Here is a 22,984-nt window from a genome sequence, read left to right as displayed (position 1 = left end):
AGTCTAAAAGTGGAACAATGAGATGAGTTTTAAGCAAAAATACATTTTTCCTAGATGCCTTTTCCCAAACTTTTTCTTAATCTCAGATTTTTTAAAAATTCTATACTAATTTTGGTCTTATATCTTTACAATTTGCTTGAACTGCTTGAACTACACAAACTAAGATGACTTCTAGGTCTAGTTCAGCTTGAACTACACAAAACTAAGATGACTTCTAGGTCTAGTTCAGCTTGAACTACACAAAACTAAGATGACTTCTAGGTCTAGTTCAGCTTGAACTACACAAACTAAGATGACTTCTAGGTCTAGTTCAGCTTGAACTACACAAACTAAGATGACTTCTAGGTCTAGTTCAGCTTGAACTACACAAACTAAGATGACTTCTAGGTCTAGTTCAGCTTGAACTACACAAACTAAGATGACTTCTAGGTCTAGTTCAGCTTGAACTACACAAACTAAGATGACTTCTAGGTCTAGTTCAAGTTTCGTCTCCCACCTCAAAGCTTTGTTCGATTATTTATAGATCTGCAATAAAACGAAAATTTAATACAGATGCATAGAACAAAATAAATCAATTAAATATGAAAGTCTTCTGTTCTGGTGCGACCCTTAAAGCCCCTTCAGCTTTTCTCAACCTTTGGGCCGCAACTTGCTGAAGGTATCTTTTTTTTAGGGAAAATAATCGGCAGTATTAGCAATGTATTTAAGGTCTATAAATTCATATTTGAATATTTATCAAGTAAAAACATTATTCAAAAGGTTCCTTTAAATTAAAAATCTTATAAAATCGCACTTCCAGTTTTGTGTGCGGTAAAACGGTCGAATTTCCCACAGAGCTGTAAACTATCGTTCTGTTAACGTCTTCTGCTGACGAAAACATGCTTACTACAAGTGCACCACAATCTTTTTATAATTATACCAAATAAAACTATACTCTACATGTGCCAAAATCGTGACTCACACCTCAGTATCGACCCCATCTTACTTTATTTCTCTTAATTTGACCTGAATGGACAGTGAGCTGTAGACACAGCTGTCAAAGAGGAGGACCGTCAACGTAATTTTTCTTGGTCTGAATTTTTTTTATTCTAGCAGTACGCACCAACTACACCATTAGACTCAAACTGTCGTATGTACCCTCATTAAATTTCGTACACAGGTTCTTTATGCCTCCTAGGTGCTAACCATAGACTATATATTACATGGACTGCCAACTCTACGCACTAAGCCTATATTCTTCAATAAACAAGTCCCGTTCACGGAGGCGTCCTTGGTTGCGTGGTAAATTGACTTCCGGTAGATTTTTTTTTACTATATAAAGAAACCATTCCCGAAGATTTTTACCACCACTTTTACAGCAAATCATGAATGAAAACTGAATTGTTAAAGAAGATGTTACAGAGGTAAGTGTGTACAAATCAATTTCTGACTTAGATCTATAACTGTAAAGCTTTATAGCTGATTTTCTTAGCCAATATAGACTAATTAGACAAGCCTGTATTTCGTGTATTTTCTTGTTTACGACATTGATTGAATTGAAGTTCTTGTGAGAGCATAGCCTATATATACATATATAAACCAAATAGTAAGACTTGTTCAGAAGGATAACCCGGTGCATTTAGATCTATATATGCTCTTACTATAATAGGCTAAAATGACCTTTCGTTTATAAGTTTTAAAAAAGTCATATATTATGTGTAGGCCTAAAGTAAAGGTAATAAATCTAGATGTAAAATTTTCTCCGAGTTGAAAAATGTAAGAAAAGTATGTTTGGCATTTAGATGGTGTCGATGATAAAATAGAAAAAGTACATTCTGTGATGTTTTATGGCAAGTTATTATATCACAGTGCAGGACAGGCCACTGTCCTGTTGCCTCATGTTTCTCACGCCACTCACGGCTATGGCCAAATTTCGAATCCCGGTGCCCCCGTGCCTCATATTCTGTTTGACTGCCCCAGACTTGCTGATCTCCGTCTCAACAGGTCAGAGAAACCAAAAATTCTCGATCTGTATGGTGACATATATGCACTACGCAATACAGCAGGGTTTCTGTCCAGGGCTTTTGCAAGAGAAGATTTGAGCCTCTCAAGCCCTCACTCAAATGGAGTTTGATGATGTTGACTTTTTATGCCCTTTTTTCTGTGTTGGTGAGAGTTATTGTAAGACTGAACTATTGACCTGCAGCTGTCGAAGTATTGACTAGCCTTTGTAATCATGACTGCGAATGGTAGTGAGAGCCGCATAGTCGTCAAACATCAGTTCCCTAATCAGGATATGTCGTCTCCTCGTTTTGGTCAAGCCAGTTTAAGAAGCCTTCCATCCGATCTACTGTGGATATATACTCCATCTTCCAAGGCACTATGAGAGTACTGACGAAACAATTCCGAATAGTGTTGATGGCCAAAACCCATCCTTGTTTTACCCTGCTCTTGATAGATAATACCGGTACCTAAAAGTCTTAGAGGAAGAACTGTCAAACTTTACAGTTCCTATCATGTGAAGCTGACAGTAGTTTCAATAGCTTATTTGGACAGACAATTTTCACTAGTAAAAACCACTTCTGCTTAGTGTGAGCCTATTGCTAAATGAAGTTCATATTTCTATTACTTTCTACTCAAGTCACCCAAGAGAAATTTTATTTAAAGTGAAAACTTTTTATAATGCATTTTTCGTTTGTTTTGTTTTTTTATTAAAGGAGCATACTACTTCCAAAAACCTGATTTGATTGTCACTAACTTTCAAATTGAAAGGGATCTACTAAAAGTGAGATTTTTTTTTACTTTCTGCAATAACATTGTGTTATCAATACATGTATCACTTTTAATTACTTGTAATTGTGAAATAATAGGTAAAAAATCTCCTTAAGTACATGTTATATTTAATCCTATGCATAAAATTTATTTACATTAAAAAAAATAATTAAAGCAGGCCTAATTGTAGAGAAAAAATTATTTCTTGTGATTGCATTGAAATCAGCTTTAAAGATGCTGTCCATTGTTGTAACATAAAGTAGTCTTACATTTTTTATTAGCAAATATATATATATTTGTAACATATATTTATAACATGTCTAAACTAGTTTGAATTTCTTTTCTTTTTTTTTCAGCTGCTCATGAATTTTGAGATTTTACAGCAAATAGAGGAACAAAATTTATCTGCTTCCACTTAGACAAACAGCATGGAAATGTGCTATTGTAATGAGTAGAAGATATTTGTCATTTAGAGTATCATGCGTCATTGACTTATGAAAACAAAATGCAACAGCAAATTATCAGTCAGCACATTTCAAGATGAGGAAAAGAACAGTATAAGCTACATTCATTGATGCATTATTTATACAAAAATGTATAGTCAACCAAGTCATCAATACATTTTTTTATGAAGCCAGTTACAGTTACCATGAAAGGATGAAATTTCAGATAATATTCTGTTTGTTTTATGAAATGAGAATAGGCCTACATCAGAAATTGAAATGGTCATCTTCAGTATTTAATGTTTCATCTAAAAATGATAATTATATTAATACATATTTGATGTACAAACAAATGAAAACCATTCAAACACTTTTTTTTTGTGAAGTATAGAGGATTAAACTTGTAAGTGTCTGAACAATACTACATCGACATTAACTTATTATTATAGACTTTTTACAGGAAATTGAATAATGCTAACATTTACTGACAAGTGAATATTGAAGTAATGATGTGCTTTCTATTTTAATAAGTCAATAATATTAGTAAGAACAATATTATCTTCACATTCTTAATATTATAAACACAATATTTCCTGAAAAGATTTTTTTAAATTATAGAAATAATGCTCAAGTCTTCAGAAATGGTAGTTTTCAGAATCATAAAATCAAGGACAACATAGTATTCATGAACTTCCAGCTATCAGCAAGCTCCTAGTAGGTATTATGGAGCACATTCTCCTTCAACTCAGAGGATCACAGGCACTGGACAAATTCTAGTACTGTTGATGGAATAGAAACAACATACATTAAATTCATAACAAGTCACCAATTCAATCTAAGTTTTATATAATACCAAACTTCCATATGTTCAAGTCCTTTACGGATAAAATCAATTCTGAAAACATCTAACAAAACAGTTCTTTAAACGTATATTAGGAGTATAGTAAAGTATATTAGAGGTTTTACATAAAAAATGCTATGGGAACATATCATGAAACAAAAATATTACAAAAAAAAAGGAATAGAATAATAATAACAATATTTAATCTTTGACATTATATTCAGTAATATTATGAAAATTTAATGAATCATTAAATGCACTTGAAAGTGAAGGGGACAGATTTTTTAAAAAATTCAGGAAATTTTCTGCACAAGCATGCTGAGGTAACCCAAATAAAGAGAGTCATTAAATATTGTACTGAGTGTTTGAAACTTAATTTTTTATTGCATACATTAAAATATGAACATATCTTTTCAAATTTAAAGGGAGAATTTGAAGACTGCTTTTATTCTTTTTGCACTAAGATAAAAGTATTAAATTTTAAGCTGCCCTACTTACTGGAAGGAAGCCTGGTGGCTTAGCGGTAAAGCGCTTGGCTTCCGAACCGGAGGTCCCAGGTTCAAATCCTGGTGAAGACTGGAATTTTTAATTTGAGTCTGAGTCCACTCAGCTCTAATGGGTACCTGACATTAGTTGGGGAAAGTAAAGGCGGTTGGTCATTGTGCTGGCCACATGACACCCTCGTTAACCGTAGGCAACAGAATGGTCAGAAACAGATGATCTTTACATTATCTGCCCTATCGATCACAAGGTCTGAAAGGGAAACTTTACTTTTTTTTTTTACTTACTGGAAGTTTCGTAGGAAGAGTTTCTGGCATAACAAGTGAGTTTTGTGGCATTCATCCTATTGATAAACTCTTAGGAATAAGAAAGCATCATTTCTTCTTGAAATATACATCTGTGGAAAAGAAAAGAACAATTGCTTTTACTGTGAGCAATAATAAAATTCTAATTAAATTTTAAAAATCTCCAAAATATTTATAGTGACTTAGTTCAAAGAATCATGTAAAGACTTTCTTTAAGCATTGTCTCAACTCATCTGAAATCTCCTTTTCCACCAAGATAACTGGATAATCTGTACTTCTAATTGAGAATTGTTGCATAATATATTTAATTCTTATGCAAGAAAGTATAATTTGAAGGAAAACACCTTAGATAACAAAAGAGTGGTATTGGCCTGCATGAGCCAATTATCACTTTAAAAATACCCTGCACAGGCTGGAGGGAATATAATATGTTTTATTTACAACATAACAACAATATTGTGTAAGTATTCACCTATAAATTAGCTTTAAATAAAATAGCACATGGATTCTTACAATTGAAATAGACTTACATAACGTTTAAAAATAAATTATTAATTACTTAAAAACTTACTGTTAAATGTATTTATACAGCTTCTGGCACTGTGTGCAAACTCCTTTGAAAACAATAAGAACATATTGTGGCAGTATCTGGGTAAATACTTGAATCTACACATTGAATGGTAGCAATCACTCATCAGTGTATAGGAATAGATCTCGATACAGATTCTAGATCTTATAAGAGTCTAGGTCTATTATTATCGTATAAAATATAGATATAAACTAGATATAGATTAGAGTCGTTAGTAAAGATAAAGTAGATCTTCAAATAGTTTAAAGAACGATCTGTGACACTGTGAGCCAAGCGCTTCCATTCATGATTCACATATATGAAGAAGATAAGGCTAAGTCGAAATTTAAGTTAACAAGTCATTAGTCAGGAAGTCAGATTAATAAAATCATTAATTATCATGTTCATGTTGATCAAGCCATGATCAAGGTAAGATGAAGCTGATCATCTAGACTTGAGATTTATCCTAGATCTAGTCTACAGTCGACTAGAGCTAGATTCTATATAATAGGGGGCCTATATACTATTTATCTTGATTCTCTGGGTTTATCAGACACACAAAGATGATGAATCTAGCAACTCGACGTTCATAATATTTTTAGTCATAATTTTGTTAAGAGTACTATAGGCATAGCCAGATTTTTATAAAAACAAATTATTATTTTACAAACTTATAAATGGGCATTTACATAAAATTTACGTGTTTAGTGTTCTATTATATATATATATAGTAGAGTGTTGTGTGTAAGGTCGTATTTGTAGATAAAGTTTATAGCCATAGGTCACTACATCTGGGTGAAAGTCTACATGTTTATGTGTACAATCACTTTCTATTGAAGTAGAGCCTAATGATTCTAAAATTTTATTGGGCGAAGAAATATTCGAAACAATATCATATCTTTTTATAGCTTTTAGAAGAATTGGATGTTATTTGGGATTCTAGTTAGTTAAAAAAAAAACAATAAAAACTTGAAGGCCGAAATTTTTATGCAGATTTTTCAGTTAGTCATACATACATCATTGATTTTTTTCTTATGTTGATTTTCCATTACTATAGATAAAAATGCACATTATCTTGAAAAAAATCAAATTGAATAATAAATTTATTTGTAGATCTGAACAAAAGTTGGTAAAGATGTAAGATTGTAGGCTTATTGACTCACTATATTGTTATTTTATTTAGACTGACTCATTCACAGATTTAACTTAGGCCTATATCACCCATTATATACAAAGCTAATAAATGACACTCTCAAAAATGTATTGACTCTTTCAGTAAATTGCTTATCACATTTAAAATATACATTGTAAAAATAATGATAATAATTATCAAATGTGATGAAAAAAAAAAGAAAAACAAATAATCCAAACTGGCAGCACCAATTAGCAGACAATTAATGTCGTAAACAAGAATACACGAAATACAGGCTTGGCTAATTAGTCTATATTGGCTAAGAAAATCAGTTACAAAGCTTTATAGTCATAGATCTAAGTCACAAATTGATTTGTGCACACTTACCTCTGTAACATCGTATATGACAATTAAGTTTCCATTTATGATTTGCTGTAAAAGTGGTGATAAAAATCTTCGGGAATGGTTTCTTTATATAGTAAAAAAAATTCTACCGGAAGTCAATTTACCACGCAACCAAGGACGCCTCGGTGAATGGAACTTATGCTTAGTTTCCTTAGTGTTGGCAGTCCATGTAATATATAGTCTATGGTGCTAACCAAGAACTGATTTTGACAAAATCGCACCCCGACGACCGATATTCGCGAAAAACCTTTATATTTAATTTTCGGTATTTTCCAATATAGAAACTATAAATAGAAATGTCTCACAAACTACGTATTTTAAAAGCATTTTTTTTTTGTTTTCCTTAAGTCTATTTTTAATATGCCTTAAGTCATTTCCACTTCCTTTCATTTAGACTCTTGTCTAAATAAAAAAAAAATCCAAATAACATTTATAAGATAGATCTAGAGTCTTTTTTTTTTGTGTGTGTGAGAGAGAGAGAGAGAGAGAGAGAGAGAGAGAGAGAGAGCAACTAATGATACTTTATAACACTAAAAAAAAAATCATAATAGCATTTAAAAGATAAATCTAGGTTTATTGTCATTTTGCTACATTCAAAAGGAGTGGGATAAACTCTGGTAGATGTAGACACGGCCAAACTAAACCAAACGAATGAATTGAACAGGATGAATAGATCTCCATCTAGGATCATGCACGAATGTGTACGGATAAAAAGGACCATACTTTAAACAGAACATAAGCACATGTTCCATTTTTCCCTAAAGTTGGCCTTTAGTTTCGTATCTAAATCTACATACTGTATCTAAGATATAGATTACATTCTTGAAAATATCATTGATGAAGCCACACTAATTAATTGAATCACTCAAATAAGATATAGGCTCTATTAGGGCTTTCATTTGATTTGCATAACTTTTTGAAGATGTTTTTACGAATGATTGAAAGTAATTAAAACATCCTAGATGCCTGTTATATAGAACACACAACCAAAACAAAACAGCAGGGTAAAAACATATCTAATAGTTTTATTGATTTATTTATATATTACACATGTTCCTCTCCACATACACCATATCAAATGTTTTAATACATTTTTGACTATTTCCTGAATAAATATCGCCAACTATGATAGGTAGATTATAGTCACCAATGCAATGTTATTTTATGACATTAACAGCAACCAGCACACTTCTCATGTGACTTCACACATTGCTCTACGTGCTTCAAGTACTGCTTTATCGTCTTGACAAAACGTGATCTTATTCATGTAATTCACTAGAGACCCCACAGTGATTCTTAGTTATCAAATAGCCAGTCTACTTTTATAGACAACGTGACTATTCTAGGACAGCTTATTCTAGAAAAATCCCCTTGTTAATAGTTGTACACGCTTTGAGAATGTTTTAGTTGGAAAAGACAGTGCTTAGATTCTTCATTTCTGTTCCAGCTTCTATTTTTTCCGATCGCTATAGGTTTAAATATGATTAAGTTCTAAAAGTCTCTTCTTAGATACTGAATGACTATTTACTTGGTCATTTGTACTGGACCTAGTTTTTTGTTTAATATAATTACGTAATGCGAAAGCCGGTATTAGTTTTCTCCAGTCTGTCCACCTGTCACGTTTCCATCTCAAAAATAAGAAGTATGGAAAATCTGATTTCACAATTAGTAACGTTAGACAAAACAGTATCAAATATTATATTATTGACGAAACAGAAATAAAATATCTGTAGTTGATATATAATTCCATTTATTGATATTCATTTTTTTTTTTGGTAAAGCGGTTTGCTTCCGAATCAAGGGGTTTTGCGTTCGAATATCGCTGAAAATTTGGGATTTTGAATTTCGGGTTTTTTAGGGCATCTTTGAGTCCACCCAATACTAATGGGTAACTGACATTAGTTGTAGAAAAGTAAAAGCGTTTGGACGTGGTGCTGGCCACATGACATCATCTTCAATCGTGCCCACAGAAACATATGACCTTTACATTATCTGCCCTATGGATCGATAAATCTGAAAGGGGTACTTTTAAAAAAAATGATCGCATCGCTGATTTGTTGCTCAAAGTGGCAGTACATAATGCAACAAATCCTAATGCCACAGAATGTCCGAAACGGTTCAGCTCAGTTCCCCACTTGTATTTAAATAAAAAATATCTTTGGCAAGTAGAAAAGCTACTAATCAACGCTGTCGAAATATCTATGAACATATAGATTTGTTTTTTAAAGATTGTAAACTACAATTTAGGTTACACTCTATAAATGTAAAAAAAAAATATATATATAGATATTTTTTAAAAACAAATCAAATCTTATACAAAGCGTAGATGTATCAATTTGTTTGGATCAGTTATATAATTAAATTTGTAATGGATGTATACTGACAATAATACATCTGAGCGATTAGAAATATTTTTATCAAGTGTTTTTGTTTGGCGCTATTTTATGCTTTTAGCTTTTCCAATGCGCTATAATCCTATCACATGTCTGGACGAGTTGGGAAAGAGGTGGGTGGAGAAAGAAAGGGTTATCTTGATCGCTTTTTAAATGCATTTACATTACAAAAAAACATGAGATCGACCTGAATTCGAAGTCTCCTCCATACGACATACTAACCACTATGCTAGTGAATTGCTTTGGAAAATAGAATATCTATCTATTGTTAGTTTTAAACTTTAAAGCGGCGACCTATAAATGAAACTAATTCATCTTATATCACACAATAGTCAAGTAAACTTTCTTTCCTTTGTTCGATACCAAACAAATTAATTAATTAGCAATAGTATTTTTTCATTGATTCTTGTTTTGTCAAGTACAAGGAATAATTGTGTAATATTTCAACTTGATCCGATATCGGGTGTGGGATAAAACGTGTACAAACTTTTGACCAGACAGACAGAGTGACTTGAAACAATTTTTGTCATAAAAAACGTTGTTGAGTCTGAATTCGAACTCGAGACTCTAGAATCGAGAATTACTGAAGGTCTACAAGCTAACCACTGTGCTACACAAGTATTATAGAAGGCTGGTTTTCAATTTTAAGTCCACGATCTGATTCTTGACACAAGACTTATCTGAGTTATTTCCCCTTATCTAGAACTGTCTTTATATTAAATAAATGTAATTGATTGAGAGAAATATTCTCTACGAACATATGAAGAGCTTGGATTAAAACTGATACAGGTTATAATTGCAGAAGACCTGAAATACAACAGGTGGAAACAACAATATGGCAGTACTTTATCTATCATAGACAATATAGATGTATTTGATTAGGCTTTTAGAAAAGATAGGGCTGATAATCATGAAGGAGTTCTTTTAGCAATAAAAAACACTCTTATAGCAGAAGAAATTACCTTACCTAACTCAAAAAATATAGAATCAACATTTTGTAAAATTAATACCACCTCAACATCCCTAATAATAGGCAGCATTTACAGACCACCAAATTCTAGTTTAGAATACATGCAGGAACTATGTAATCAGATTACGACACTTAAAGAGACAAATAAAAATGCAGTTTTTTGGATTATGGGTGATTTCAACCTACCTGATATAAATTGGAAAACACTAACCATAGATAAACACCAAAACCTTAAGGACATAAATGAGCTTTTCATAGAAACTTTACACAACCTAAGTTTAGATCAAATCATTAAAAAGCCAACTAGATTAAACAACACATTAGATCTCTTCTTAACCAACAGACCTGGATTAGTAGTTGATTATGATATTATCCCTGGTCTATCAGACCATGAGATCATAAAAATACACAGTCAGATAAAAGCAGTAGCCAATAGAAAACCCAAAAGAAAAATCTTACTCTGGAATAAATGTAACCTAACACAACTACACCAAGCTGCATTAAACTTTCAACAAACATTCTTATTAGAAAAAGACATTAACCAACCAGTCGATGACCTCTGGAATTTCATTAAAAACCATCTTAAAAGCATTATAGAAAATCAAATACCAACTAAATACACATTAAACAAAATAAATAAATGCTGGTTTAATAATAGACTAAAGAAGCTTTGTAAACAGAAGGAAAACCTATATAGAAAATTTAAAGAAACTAATGCAGAAAGAGTTTACAAAAAGTATATAAAAATTAAACACTTAACCCAAAAAGTAAGCAGACAGCTGCAGAGTGAATACATAAACAATGTAATATCTAAAGACAACAACAAAAACCTATGGTCATACATTAAGTCTAAGAAAATGGAAACAACAGGCGTAGCGCCATTAAAAGATGAACATAACATAATACATAATGATAATGAAACTAAAGCAAACATTCTAAACAAATACTTTGCATCAGCATTCTCAGCCCCAGGAGACAAAGACATATTACTGAATTTGAACCAAGTAGACAACATAGAAGATATAGTAGTACAAGAAAATGGAATTCAAAAACTATTAGCCAACACCAAACCAAATAAAGCTTCTGGACCTGATGGTATTCCAGCTAGATTACTCAAAGAACTAAGTAATGAGCTAGCCCCAGTGTTCAAAATACTCTTTCAGGCTTCACTTAACCAGGGCAGAGTACCAAAGGACTGGAAAGAAGCTAATGTCACCCCCCTATTTAAAAAAGGAGAAAAATCTGACCCAGGAAACTACAGACCAGTATCACTTACCAGCATCACATGTAAAATCCTAGAACACATAATATGTAGCAACATCATAAACCACTTAGACAAACATAATGTCCTCACACCATACCAACATGGCTTTAGGAAATATAGATCATGTGAAACACAACTAATAGGACTAATTGATGATTTTTCAAAAGGTTTAGATAATAGTGAACAAATAGATGCTATCTTACTAGATTTTTCTAAGGCTTTTGACAAAGTTCACCACCATAGTTTGCTTAAAAAATTAAAATATTTCGGCATTAATGGTCCACTGCATCAGTGGATTAAAGACTTTCTGATAGGGAGAGAACAAACTGTAATAATAAATGGCTCTAAATCAACACCGATAACAGTAAACTCAGGTGTACCTCAAGGAACAGTCTTGGGTCCACTACTATTTTTAATTTACATAAATGATTTACCAAATTGCATTACTTCAGGAACAAAAGTCAGATTATTTGCAGACGATTGCATAATATATAGAACAATAAAAACAACACAAGACACAGATATTTTACAAAGAGAATTAGATGAATTACAGAAATGGGAATCAAATTGGAGCATGTCTTTCCACCCAGAAAAATGTCAGTTGTTAAGAGTAACAAAAAAACTAAAACAAATTAATTCCACTTATCTTATTCATGGCAAACCAGTAACACAGACTAAAAACGCAAAATACCTAGGTGTTATAATAAATGAAAAACTGTCATGGAATCCACATATTGATGAAACTACAAAAAAATCAAACAAAGCATTAGGATTTATTAAAAGAAATTTCTATAAATCAAATAAGAACATAAAACTAAAATGTTATTTAACCTTGGTTAGGCCAATAATAGAATATGCATCCTCTGTTTGGGACCCCTCAACTCAAGAAAACATTAAGAAACTAGAACAGACACAAAATAGAGCAGTGCGATTCATAACAAACGAATATTCACATTTGACTAGAGTAACACCTTTAGTAAAATCACTAAATTTAGAAAGCCTTCAGGACAGAAGGCTCAAAAGTAAAGTAGCAATAATACATAAAACACTGAACCATAATCTTCAAATACAAAAACAAAATTTAATAAAATACTCTGAAAGACACAAAGATAAAGGCACATTCCACGTCCCATATGCTAGGACAAATTTGTACAAATACTCCTTCTTCCCTAGTGTTATTAGAGCATGGAATGGGTTGCCTGAGCTAGCCAGGAAAACCAGTGACTTGGCAGAATTTAAGTCATTGGTTAATATGCATGACTAAATGCATGACGCGTAGGACGTAATCATCTTCTTTTTTGAAGTAACGTCTGTATTATATAAGATAAGATAAGAAGAAGAAGAAGGCTCAGAACTTAAAGTTCACACAGACTGGATAAATTCGCTTTGGTTGACACTTCAAAACAATGTTTTATTTTAGATAAAAACTTGATTCTTTCTCATTTCTTTACCAGCTTTGAGCGATTCACTGCGGTTCTAGTTTAAACTAAATTACAGACCACAAACCTATATAAATACATGAATGCTGTATCTATCTTGATTTAGATCTAGACTAGTGGAGTTTCAATGTATATCTGCCACTTTTGATAATCTCGAGCATATGTATGTTGTGTGCATAATCTTTTTTTCGTAACTAATTTTCGAAATTTAATTCAAATATGCGACATTGGCATATAGCCTATATCTTAAACTGCAACTTAACCCATTCCTATTGAGGACACGAGAAAATGTGCATTTATACTAGTCTAGTATTATGAACATATAGATATGAAACTAATAACATATTAACAAAAGACATTTTCTTTGAGCAGACTTATAGATGAAAAAACGCTGTCAGTTACAGTGACATAATTATTGACTACAATTGAAGTGACCAACATTGAAAGATTGTATTAAACGAGAGATCTTGATCCATTCAGCTTAGGTCCAGGCTAGAGAAGAAAATGGTGAAAGTTTGTAACTAGACCTCTAAAAAAACATCCAATCAAAGCATTGATTTTCTTAAAGAGAACATTTATTTAGATAATGTGACAGAAAATGTTGTTTGCGAGATATTTTTTGGAGGGTGTAGCGTGGTTCAGTAATGTTTGCAGTATAATTACAGTAATATTTTTTGTTCGATGTTGCTGAATTAAAAATATTTATTTTTGAAGAAAAACTATTTTGCCTAAAGCATCAATTTTTTTTTAAATTATCTTTTTTTTTTACGAATTCCATCTTTGATTTAGAATTTAGACGAAAATTATTTTTCTGGAAAAAAAAAGTGCTTTAAACCATAGAGCAAATTAAGTTTTACAGTACACTTATACATTGTAGATGATGTAGATTTTGTCCAAGAAATAATATGATAAACAAAAGTTTGTGCGATAACAAATATCCAACTAGAGTACTCAGTAATAACAACACGACTTTCCTGTTTACACCCTAATTATCGGCCATCTTCGACTTCCTCTATCTGTTAGCGTGTCTCTGTCCTGTGTCTCATGGTGCACAGTCTTGCACCTAATGACAGTGCGCAATGTAGTCATAACACTATGAATTTATAAACATAATAGAACAAGCATAAATAAATAATTTCAATATATATTGTTGTAACCCTGCCTTGCACCAGTGCTTGAGGTGCGCACTAGCGCACTAGTGAACGAAACAGGAAGAGACTAGAATGGAGAGAAGAACAGTGCATCAGGGATTGTGAAGAGTCTGAATGTTTGGAAACTAAGAAGCCAGCTTTTGGTGCTGCCTGAAGGTTGTAGAAGGGACCTGGAGCGAAGCGGGGAAGGCTGTCGTTGGTCCACATTCGGGTTGCTGTCTAAAGGACTGGTAAATTAGTAGAAAGACTCTGAGGAAGCTGAAGGATGCTATGTGTTTGTCCTAGTGAATAAACACCTGTCTTTATTTCCTGTTACACTGTGTTGTGTTGCCTGCCTTTACGTTGAGTGCCTACCCAAGAGTTACAACAATATGATATTTATTTACGTTCCTGAAACACGAAAGCATGCATATACTCATCAAATGGTGTATTTTTATGAAAAACTGCTTCTATATTAATTATGAAGATTAATCGATTTCCTTTCAGAAAAAAAAGCCCTTGCATTAGAACTTTTCAAGATATAAAATATCATGTTACATTTAAAAAAAAAAGTTTTTGCATGATTGGTCATAATTCGATTTTTTCGCCATTTATTTGCATACCATTTACTGCGGAAGTCTTGTCTATGCGCATCACCAAGTCAGCTAATTCTTCTTCTGGCCCTGCTAGGCCATCTATGTCATTAGCGAAACGCAAGTTAATAATTCTTCTTCCTCCAATGCTTACAGTACCTTCTAAGCCATCAAGAGATACTTCCATTATCCTTTCAAGATATTAAGGATGATATTGAAAGAGTTTGTGAAAGTAGGCAGCCTCGTCTCACTCCAACTGGGGTTTTAAACCAGTCTATAATGTTGTTGTTGAACTACATCGTACTAGTGGCTTGCTTATTGAGGCGTTGGATTGCTTTTATTATGTTTGTATTTATGTCGTACTTTTTGTCCACTGTCGCCCAGTGTGCCTCATGCCCTACTCTGACTCTACTCTTGAAATCAGTAAAGATATAGAAAAGATTTTCTTGGTGTTGGAGGTATTTCTCACGGACTATTCTGAGCACTTACAAAACTCCAAACAATATGGAAAGACACCAAAAGTCAGACTGATGCGCTCCATGGCCACATTCTTGTATGCTTGCGAGTCTGATTGCAGAGCTAGAGAGGATGATCCTAGCAATGGAATTGAGATGTTACAGAAGGATCCTAGGTTTCAGATTTAAAGACCGCATCACAAACGAAGACATTAGAGACAGGATTACTACAGCGATTGGACCCCATGATGACCTGCTAACTATTGTAAAAAAAAAAAGCAAACTAAAACTGTAAGGTCATATTACAAGTTCTTCTGGGCTTGCAAAGACCTTTCTTCAGGGACACTACCAGGAAAAAGAAGAAGATGCAGACAGAAAAAGCGATGGGAAGAATAGACGACACAGCCATTAAAAGAGGTTCTATGCAAGGCAAAAGAATGGAGAAGGATGGCCGACAAATCTTGCGTGGTCTAAGGGATAGGTGAAAGTTAAGGTAATGGTTTTTGCAATCTATACAGACAGAGAGACAGACCACACAAAACTAATATCGGCTTTTCCTCCTTGGAAGCCGCTAACAACTAAACATAATCAAGAAAAGTCTGTTTTCTAGTTATTTGTTTGCACGTATTGACCACCTGTAGTGATCTGTTTATACATGTTAGATTCATTTATTTACACATTAGTTACAAACAACAACATGGAGTTGCAGATTCTAGACAGCTAGTCGAACTAAACGTTTTGCAGGCATGTGGATTTCTTATACAACACATGAATAAGCCATAGATGAACTTCTTGTTACACCAAAATATACATAAAATTTACTTACAAATATACACAACTGTCAACTTTACAGTCATTGTATTTAGAAACACATGTGACATGGTTATCTCCTGAATAATTGAAAGAAAATTACAATAATTTAAATGTAACGTCTTTATGTCCCTTTATGTCTTCAGTACGTTTTCTCACTTCCACATTCGCTCCCTTATATATAACATCAACTACAATGAACAGTCATGGTTCCATAACAAACGCACACCCCATAGTTTTTAAAAATCTTATTGCCGTAATAGTTTTGTTAAAGATTATATCTCAATAATATGGCGTTTTACTGTACACATTTCCAGCTACTAGCCCTATGATGTTATGAATCTTCTCACACATCTAAATATTTCGTAAAAGTAAGGTACACAGCACTCCTCTAGCCCCGCACCACCCCACTTTGACCATACAAAACATAACTAACGAACTTTGTCTGGATCGAAACAAACAAACGTAACGAGTTGTTCCCCCTGACATTGGAAACAGTTGTACACTCACATTTGAGCGAGGTGACAAGGGGCAGACATAGGAGCTCTCCATTTTGTGAGTTAATAAAATAGATCACAAAATATAAGCTACAAGTTCAAAGTTTTCTCTGAACTACAGTCATCAAAGTGAAGGCTAAGCAGCACTTGTTGAAAATACTATTAACTAAGAATTACGTCACTTAAGTGTCTTTATTCAAATAAAAATAAAGTGCATTGAACGACATTCCCATGCCTTGCTTTCAAAACTAGATTAGGACATTGTTCTTTTACATCTAGCGGGCTTTCTACTGCTGAGCTGTGCGTTTTTTTTTCAGTCTTTCCAAAGAAAAGTAGCGTTGTTGTAGCACACTGCCATACAGAGTGTTGCTAATGTTAAGTTGTTGTAGCACACTGCCATACAGAGTGTTGCTAATGTTGACTTGTTGTAGCACACCGCCATACAGAGTGTTGCTAATGTTGACTTGTTGTAGCACACTGCCATACAGAGTGTTGCTAATGTTGAGTTGTTGTAGCACACTGCCATACAGAATGTTGCTAATGTTGACTTGTTGTAGCACACCGCCATACAGAGTGTTGCTAATGTTTACTTGTTGTAGCACACTGTCATACAGAGTGTTGCTAATGTTGAGTTGTTGCAGCACACTGCCATACAGAGTGTTGCTAATGTTAAGTTGTTGTAGCACACCGCCATACAGAGTGTTGCTAATGTTAAGTTGTTGTAGCACACTGCCATACAGAATGTTGCTAATGTTGAGTTGTTGCAGCACACTGCCATACAGAGTGTTGCTAATGTTAAGTTGTTGTAGCACACCGCCATACAGAGTGTTGCTAATGTTGAGTTGTTGTAGCACACTGCCATACAGAGTGTTGCTAATGTTAAGTTGTTGTAGCACACCGCCATACAGAGTGTTGCTAATGTTGAGTTGTTGTAGCACACTGCCATACAGAGTGTTGCTAATGTTTACTTGTTGTAGCACACTGTCATACAGAGTGTTGCTAATGTTGAGTTGTTGTAGCACACTGCCATACAGAGTGTTGCTAATGTTGAGTTGTTGTAGCACACTGCCATACAGAGTGTTGCTAATGTTTACTTGTTGTAGCACACTGCCATACAGAGTGTTGCTAATGTTGAGTTGTTGTAGCACACTGCCATACAGAGTGTTGCTAATGTTGAGTTGTTGTAGCACACTGCCATACAGAGTGTTGCTAATGTTGAGTTGTTGTAGCACACTGCCATACAGAGTGTTGCTAATGTTTACTTGTTGTAGCACACTGCCATACAGAGTGTTGCTAATGTTGAGTTGTTGTAGCACACTGCCATACAGAGTGTTGCTAATGTTGAGTTGTTGTAGCACACTGCCATACAGAGTGTTGCTAAAGTTGTGATAATAAGGCCTGCCATGGTGAATAAATTGGGCATTTAAATAGAGTATAATTGACATATTCGTAAGGTCTTTAATTTGCAGTGTCTACATAGGGCTGGGTGAGTAGGAGGGTTTTATTCTGTAGAGGTGAAAATTCAAAGGTGTGGGACATGCTCTTAGTTGGAAGATCACAGATCGCTCTTTACCGGTGGAGGGGGGGGGGGGTAATTGCTACTACCATTATGTTTGGTGTGGTCATTGTTGTCAAGTGCTTCCTGGTGTCCTTTTGTTGATTCACTCTTTTTTTTTGTGACTGCTGGCTCAGGCAACCCATTCCATGCTTTAATAGTACTAGGAAAGTAGGAGCGTTTGTCCGAATTTTCCTAGCATATGAAACGAGGAATCGTCTTACAATTTGTGCATTACACCAAACAAAACATTATAACTATAGAAAACCAAAATATACATTCATACCACACTCGCCCATAATTCACATGTTCAATTGTATTTAATGATTTGATTACCAAGGGGAACAAGAGTGTTTGTGTCTGTTTGTAATTGCTGTCGGCGTCTTGTATCTAATGATTACGTTAACAATTTTTACACAAAACAAAAGACAACTAAACCATTGGATGAAGACATCAGAGTCCAGAGTGAACGTTTGACACTACTTTATATTAACTTCGTCGGATTCAATAGTTTATACAAGGTTCGATGTCTATGGTGTTGCAAATTCAGAAAAGATCTCAGCTTCGATTATGGACAATACTGTGCTATGAGAAAGTAATCTATTTTTACATAATTTCAATATAAAACTAAATTTAAAAAGATTAAGCTTTGAGAAAATTGAATAATTATCAGCTGTATCGAAATTTCAATTGGTGACAATCAGGACTATTCCTTTCAAGTTACCTACTTCGACTTGAATCAATTCATTTCAAGTTAACTACTTCACCTTCAAAGAGAGACCAGGATACTGAAAAGTATGGGCTCTAGGACACAGCCTTGTTTTACCCTATTTCAGTGTTTACCAAAGTTGGGTAGGGGTACGGGAAGACTTTGGAGACTTTGCACCTCATTAACTATGCTGATTTTTTTAAATACCCAGTTATTATATTCTGTTAATAAACTCAAGTGTGGTTGGGGGGGGGGGGGGTGAGGGTTACTCAGCACAGCATTACAAAAATTATAAAAGGGTACACATAGGTCGAAAGTTTGGGAAACACTGCCCTATTATATACTTCAAATGGTGTTTCTCCACGCTCCTTGTCACAACCTTCATATTGTTATGAAATAGTCTCACCACAATTATTTTCTTTTATTTCCACAAAAAGTAATTGTGTAGTTCACTCGCGTTATGTATAGATAGACATAATGGAAACTTTCCTTGAAATCAGCACTTTGAACGTACGATGATATATATATATAACTGCACGCGACGGTCAGTAGAGTACATCCTCTACTGCTGCCTGTTCATCTCTTCAGAAAACTAAAGAACTATACTCGTGCTATGGTTGAAACCCTTTAATATAGATTGGTTCATCAGTTGTATTCTTCTCGTCTGCCTGCATTGTAATGCCCCCCCCCCCCTACTCACACAATAGACACATCAATTTTAAATGAACCGCCTCTTTACAGACACCACCTTTTTTGGCCCTTGTATTACAATAACATCGCTTATTTTTGTTGGCATCCTCCCCACCACCAAGTTTTATATACAACGCCTATGCAAAGTAGAAAATGAAGAAATCATTCCTCACTTTGCTCAGATGTTTCGGGTATCCGATAGAATGTCGGATTTCGCACTTTGTGAAAGGCGTGTGTGTGAGTGTCTGATCCTTAATTTTACGTCATCATATCAGAGACATTCCTAGCTACATTTACTCATCGGTAACAAACTTGATGACACAAACACAAAAACACTTTTCGCTTTATTTCCATGTTCTCAGTTTCTCTTTTCCAACTCTCTATCTTCCATTTATCCTCGGAGGACAGGCTTGCTTAAAGATTGATCGAGTAAATACAATTGTAAATCGTCTTCATGACTAGATTTCAAGCCAGGTTCTAGCTCCAATCATTCAACACAAACTGAGGACATTGCCTTCAACTATTAAAGAAATGATTTATTTGAGAAGGAATGACGGCGGGAGATGGACGAAATTGGCTTTCAATTTCAACTTGGCGGTCAAGAGATAGCCCTAGCGTCCGAGCGATTGACGTGTTCTAGACAATAGTTCTCCCACGCTACAAGTTTTGGGCGCGATGTGAGCGATAACATTCGGCTATCAGTTAAGGGGGAGCGAATCAAGGACATTTCGATTAATAAAAAAAAAAAATCGCATGTGTTCATTCCTTATAATATCATCCATTATTTGGATATATCACTGTGTATGTTGACAAAAATACTTACGATTGTTAACTATTCCACATAAAGCGTTTTATGAATATTTGTTTTTCACACTTTATTGCTGTATTGCTTCAAACTTTGAGCTAAGAACGTATACAAACATTTTACAAGACAGACAGACTTGATATAAACGTCATGATCAATAAAAGTGAATGTCTGATTCTTTACATTTAGCATTATAAAAATAGAAACGCACAGTCTTGAATAGTGTCAATAAAACCATTGGGAAAATCAGGGGCGTAGCTAGGGATTAGGGGGCCTGGGTGGATTGACCTCTTTGGGGGCCCCTTGAATTTTGACATTCGATTCATAACATGAGATAGTGTACTTAATAAATATATAACCCTACATTCAAATTGGTACGGTATATCAGTAACATTAACAAGAAATAATCATTAAGACTCTTTTAATGAATAATACCGTTGTTTATTGCCGAAATAATGCACAAGTGACAAATCTCAATTCATATCGCTTCACGTCGTGCTTTCTGTGCAGGAAAGGCATCGATACCATCATCTACAATCTACATCGATGGTGTCTAGTATTTGTGACTCCACTGACATTAAAGCCATGCAGAGCCTTTCTTGCGTCATTGTGCTTCTGAGATTCTTTTGATTAACTTGAGCTTTGAGAATGATCTCTCACATGACGCAATGGAAGTGGCCTGAGTTAGCAGTATTCGTACGGATATTCCAAGGTTTGGGCACACATCATTACCATATGAAGCCAGCTTCCTCAATTCAATTGTCAATTGGCGATTGAGGCACTGGTTTGTTGATGAAAGTGCTCGTGCATCAATGACATCATTGAACAAACGATTTGCGATTTATTTCATCAAACAGGAAAAAAGGAACACAGTTTTTCATCAGCGTGTCATCATCCATAGACTCCAAGTGGTGTCTTGGTTTTAAGAAGAAACCCAAAGGTCTCCACATTGTTTTCCAGCCTTTGGAATCTGTCCTTCATCTCCATATAAAGTCTGTCCAGCTCTTCTGTCGCAACACGTTTGAATTGCAGTTCTATTGATAGTACTCAACTCCCCATCAAGTCTTTTCTTTCTTCTGGCTGTTTTGATTACAGGAAATCCATACCATTCACTGCCTTCTTTTAGTCTTTCGATGGATTGGGTGATTAGTTTGGTCAGTTTCTCACCATTTTTCAGAAAGCATGAAAGGGTTTTAATTTCTTCAGCAGCTACCCGTACGTACAGTCCAGAGTTTTGTAGTTTCTTCTGAACTATATCGATTTGGTGCAGGAGCTTGACCAGAATTCCAGATAAAAAAAAATTCGTAATTTTCCACTGCATGAAGAAGATTCTGTGCATTGCTTCTAGTGTCCGTTCTTTCAGTTGTTGATTCAGAAAGTTTCTCCAACAGCTTGATGATTTTGTCGAGATGCAAGGAGACTGCCGACGTAGTTTCTTCTCTTGCGGACCACCTTGTATAGCTCTCCTTTTTTAAACTCCAGACTCCAGCTTTTTTAAGTTTGGCCCATCTCTGGGGTGAATTGGAAAAAAAGTTGAACATCATCTGTATCATTTACTTCAGATGTTTTCTCCGACTGTGGTAAAAGGTATTCCCTTGGAGTTTTTTCAGCACTACTTCTCTCATCAAGAGACATTTTCACTTCTTCGACTGCTGTATCTTTGTGTGAATCCTCTGAATAGTGCGACTTTACTTCGACACGTTCATGTTTTCTTACCAGGTTTCTTCTTCAATGCTAAGCATGATGAAATAAACTACTCTGTCTAACAAGTTACTTCCTGAGAGTAACACGGCACTAGTCAGCATTATGGAAGTTACTCAATCAAATTGAGAGTAACCCCGCAAGAAAATAGTTAATAATATGTGTGGAATACATGCAACAGTGTTAATCTATATTATATAAAAACGAAAAAAAGCAAGATTACATGACAGTGACGTAATATTTAATTTATTTAAAAACAAATGTCGGACACTCATTTGGGGGCCCCCTCAAATGGGGGTTAGGGATCTTTAAATTCTCCCCCACCCTAGCTACGCCACTGGGGAAAATAAACTCACTTCTACATTTCATAAAGGCAAACAAAAATTAAAAGAACAGCTTGATAAAGACTAAAAAAAAAATGTATATATTTGTTTGGGATTTGGCTGCTGTTGATCATTAATAGATCTACTAGACCAATCAGACTCCAAACAGAGAAGTTTAAGGACACCTATCACAGACACAAAATAGAGCTGTGACATTCATAACAAATGAATATTCACACTTGACTAGAGTAACACCTTTAGTAAAATCACTAAATTTAGAAAGCCTTCAGGATAGAAGACTCATAAGTAAGTAGCAATTATAAGTACAACACTAAACCATAATTATCAAAAAACAAAAACAAAATATAATAAAATACTTATAAAGACACAAAGTTAAAGGCACATTCCTCGTTTCATATGCTAGGACAAATTTGTACAAATACTCCTTTTCCATAGTGCTACGCGAGCGTGGACCTAGCCAGGAAAACCGGTGACTTGGCAGAATTTCGGTCATTAGTTAATATGCATGACTAAATGAATCGTAATAATCTTTTTTTTGAATAACGTCTGTATTATATAAGATAAGATAAGATCACAAAACAACAGACACAAGAACTCCTGTTCCCTTAAATGTTTGAATAAATTCAATGTGGTGTCTAGATAAAACTAGGGTAAGAAAGTAAATTGTGTGTGCTTAGAATGTA

General features: G+C 34.3%; 1 protein-coding gene and 2 long non-coding RNA genes across 6 annotated transcripts in view; 1 reads left to right on the top strand and 2 right to left on the bottom strand.

Moving 5' to 3' along the window:
• LOC106061632 (atrial natriuretic peptide receptor 1-like) overlaps positions 1–22,984 on the bottom strand; it is a 637,794-nt gene that overhangs the window by 390,703 nt on the left and 224,107 nt on the right. The window lies entirely within an intron of this gene.
• Positions 1,215–3,615, top strand: LOC129923974 (uncharacterized). Its single transcript, XR_008775949.1, has 3 exons — positions 1,215–1,403; positions 2,697–2,764; positions 3,108–3,615. It is a non-coding gene; the product is annotated as an uncharacterized LOC129923974 (long non-coding RNA).
• Positions 3,758–7,127, bottom strand: LOC129923972 (uncharacterized). 3 transcript variants are annotated; one of them, XR_008775947.1, is made up of 4 exons: positions 6,929–7,127; positions 5,413–5,455; positions 4,824–4,933; positions 3,758–3,973 (listed from the first exon to the last, which is right to left on the bottom strand). It is a non-coding gene; the product is annotated as an uncharacterized LOC129923972 (long non-coding RNA). The 3 variants fall into 3 exon arrangements; XR_008775948.1 differs by lacking the exon at positions 6,929–7,127 and having other exon boundaries at positions 3,760–3,973; positions 5,401–5,544; XR_008775946.1 differs by lacking the exon at positions 6,929–7,127 and having other exon boundaries at positions 3,762–3,973; positions 5,413–5,569.

Source organism: Biomphalaria glabrata, chromosome 18 (assembly GCF_947242115.1).
Source record: "Biomphalaria glabrata chromosome 18, xgBioGlab47.1, whole genome shotgun sequence".
Classification (NCBI taxonomy): Eukaryota; Metazoa; Mollusca; class Gastropoda; family Planorbidae; genus Biomphalaria; species Biomphalaria glabrata.
This window is presented reverse-complemented; position numbering and strand designations above follow the sequence as displayed.